Source organism: Rhipicephalus microplus, unplaced genomic scaffold, assembly GCF_043290135.1.
Source record: "Rhipicephalus microplus isolate Deutch F79 unplaced genomic scaffold, USDA_Rmic scaffold_46, whole genome shotgun sequence".
Taxonomy (NCBI): Eukaryota; Metazoa; Arthropoda; class Arachnida; order Ixodida; family Ixodidae; genus Rhipicephalus; species Rhipicephalus microplus.
Window position 1 is genome coordinate 823572 of NW_027464619.1, and position 4057 is coordinate 827628.

Sequence of the window (4057 nt, forward strand, 5' to 3'; positions counted from 1 at the left end):
TTTAATGCGGTTTTACGACGGTTCATATCTTAACCTAACCTAACTTTCGCACTTGTATTGAAAAACGCTCTATTACACTGTTTCCTTCACAATTACGATATTTGCATAACCTCACAGTTTTTCACCAACTTATTGCAGTACAGAACGCTGTATCTCGCTAAACGACATCGTTTTTTAAGGTTTCACGATGCTTGCATGCGCTTCAACGAGAATATCACATTATAGCAGTTTCGCACTTGTAACGGTACAACACGCAGTATCTGGCTTGTTCATGCCGTTTTGTGTACTTTCACAACATTTCACCTATTGCAGTTTCGTACATGCATTAAAACAACACTATCTCGTTAGATGACGTCCTTTTTGGTGGTCTCACGACGCTACATAGCTTAAACTAACATAACTCAACCTAATATAACGTTCGCACTTCTATCGTTTGAAAATGTTTTACTCGCTACTTTACAATGCTCTCTACAACATTACGACAGTTTCATGCGCTTTCACAATAGATATCGCAGTTCCCGACTTGTAATGGTGAAAAACACTGCATCTCACAAAGTGACATTGTTTAATGCGGTTTTACGACGGTTCATATCTTAACCTAACCTACCATTCGCGCTTGTATCTCAAAACGCTCTATTACACTGTTTCGTTCACAGTTACGATATTTGCATGACCTCACAGTTTTTCACCAACTTATTATAGTACAGAACGCTGTCTCTCGCTAAACAACATCATTCTTAAGGGTTTCACGATGCTTGCATGCGCTTTAACGAGGATATCACATTATAGCAGTTTCGCACTTGTAACGGTACAACACGCAGTATCTGGCTTGTTCAAGCCGTTTTGTGTACTTTCACAACATTTCACCTATTGCGGTTTCGTACATGCAATAAAACAACACTATCTCGTTAGATGACGTCCTTTTTGGTGGTCTCACGACGCTACATAGCTTAAACTAACATAACTCAAGCTAACCTTCGCACTTCTATCGTTAGAAAACGTTTTACTCGCAACTTTACAATGTTTTCTACAAGATTACGACGGTTTCATGCGCTTTCACATTAGATATCGTAGTTCCCGACTTGTAATGTTGAAAAACACTACATCTCACTAAGTGACATTGTTTAATGCGGTTTTACGACGGTTGATATCTCAACCTAACCTAACATTCGCACTTGTATCTAAATACGCTCAATTACACTGTTTTGTCCACAATTACGATATTTGCTTGACCTCACAGTTTCTCACCAACTTATTACAGTACAGAACGCTGTATCTCGCTAAACGACATCGTTCTTTAAGGTTTCACGATACTTGCATGCGCTTTAACGAGAATATCACAATAAAGCAGTTTCGCACTTGTAACGGCACAAGACGCAGTATCTGGCTAGTTCATGCCATTTTGTGTGCTTTCCCAATATTTCATTTATCGCAGTTTCGTACTCGCAATAAAACAACACTATCTCGTTAGATGACATCGTTTTTGGTGGTTTCACGACGCTACCTAGCTCAAACTAACCTAACCTTCGCACTTCTATCGTTAGAAAACGTTTTATTCGCTACTTTAGATTGTTTTTTACAAGATTACGGCGGTTTCATGCGCTTTCACATTAGATATCGCAGTTCCCGACTTGTAATGGTGAAAAACACAGCATCTCACTAAGTGACATTGTTTAATGCGGTTTTAGCGCGGTTCATATCTTAACCTAACCTAACCTAACCTAACCCAACCTAACCTAAATTTACCTAACCCAACCTAACCTAACCTAACCTAACCTAACCAAACCTTACCTAACATACCCTAACCTAACCTAACCTTACCTAACCAAACCTAACCTAACCTAACGTAACCTAACCTAACCTAACCTAACCTAACCTAACCTAACGACGTTTGCAAGCGCTTTCACATTAGATATCGCAGTTCCCGACTTGTATAGGTGAAAAACACTGCATCCCACTAAGTGGCATTGTTTAATGCGGTTTTACGACGGTTCATATCTTAACCTAACCTAACATTCGCACTTGTATTACAAACGCTCTATTACACTGTTTCGTTCACAATTACGATATTTGCATAACCTCACAGTTTTTCACCAACTTATTGCAGTACAGAACGCTGAATCTCGCTAAATGACATCGTTCTTTAAGGTTTCACGATGCTTGCATGCGCTTTAACGAGAATATCACAATATAGCAGTTTCGCACTTGTAACGGTGGAACACGCAGTATTTGGCTTGTTCATGCCGTTTTGTGTGCTTTCACAACATTTCACCTATCGCAGTTTAATACTCGCAATAAAACAACACTATCTCGTTAGATGACGTCGTTTTTGGTAGTTTCACGACGCTACCTAGCTTAAACTAACCTAACCTAACCTAACCTTCGCACTTCTATCGTTAGAAAACGTTTTACTCGCAACTTTACAATGCTTTCTACAAGATTACGACGGTTTCATGCGCTTTCACATTAGATATCGTAGTTCCCGACTTTTAATGTTGAAAAACACTACATCTCACTAAGTGACATTGTTTAATGCGGTTTTACGACGGTTCATACCTTAACCTAACGTAACCTAACCTAACCTAACCTAACCTTACCTAACCTAACCTAACCTAACCTAACCCAACCCAACCCAACCTAACCTAACCTAACCTAACCTAACCTAACCCAACCCAACCCAACCTAACCTAACCTAACCTAACCTAAACTAACCTAACCCAACCTAACCTAACCTAACCTAACCTAACCAAACTCAACCCAACCTAACCTAATCTAACCTAACCTAACCTAACCAAACCTAACCTAACCTAACCTAACCTAACCTAACGACGGTTGCAAGCGCTTTCACGTTAGATATCGCAGTTCCCGACTTGTAATGGTGAAAAACACTGCATCTCACTAAGTGACATTGTTTAATGTGGTTTTACGACGGTTCATATCTTAACCTAACCTAACATTCGCACTTGTATCTAAAAACGCTCTATTACACTGTTTTGTTCACAATTACGATATTTGCATAACCTCACAGTTTTTCACCAACTTATTGCAGTACAGAACGCTGTATCTCGCTAAATCACTTTGTTCTTTAAGGTTTCACGATGCTTGCATGCGCTTTAACGAGAATATCACAATATAGCAGTTTCGCACTTGTAACGGTAGAACACGCAGTATTTGGCTTGTTCATGCCGTTTTGTGTGCTTTCACAACATTTCACCTATCGCAGTTTAATACTCGCAATAAAACAACACTATCTCGTTAAATGACGTCGTTTTTGGTAGTTACACGACGCTACCTAGCTTAAACTAACCTAACCTAACCTAACCTTTGCACTTCTATCGTTAGAAAACGTTTTACTCGCAACTTTACAATGTTTTCTACAAGATTACGACGGTTTCATGCGCTTTCACATTAGATATCGTAGTTCCCGACTTGTAATGTTGAAAAACACTACATCACACTAAGTGACATTGTTTAATGCGGTTTTACTACGGTTCATACCTTAACCTAACGTAACCTAACCTAACCTAACCTAACCTTACCCAACCCAACCCAACCTAACCTAACCTAACCTAACCTAAACTAACCTAACCCAACCTAACCTAACCTAACCTAACCTAACCCAACTCAACCCAACCTAACCTAATCTAACCTAACCTAACCTAACCTAACCTAACCAAACCTAACCTAACCTAACCTAACCTAACCTAACCTAACCTAACGACGGTTGCAAGCGCTTTCACATTAGATATCGCAGTTCCCGACTTGTAATGGTGAAAAACACTGCATCTCACTAAGTGACAATGTTTAATGTGGTTTTACGACGGTTCATATCTTAACCTAAACTAACATTCGCACTTGTATCTAAAAACGCTCTATTACACTGTTTTGTTCACAATTACGATATTTGCATAACCTCACAGTTTTTCACCAACTTATTGCAGTACAGAACGCAGTATCTCGCTAAATGACATTGTTCTTTAAGGTTTCACGATGCTTGCATGCGCTTTAACGAGAATATCACAATATAGCAGCTTCCCACTTGTAACGGTAGAACACG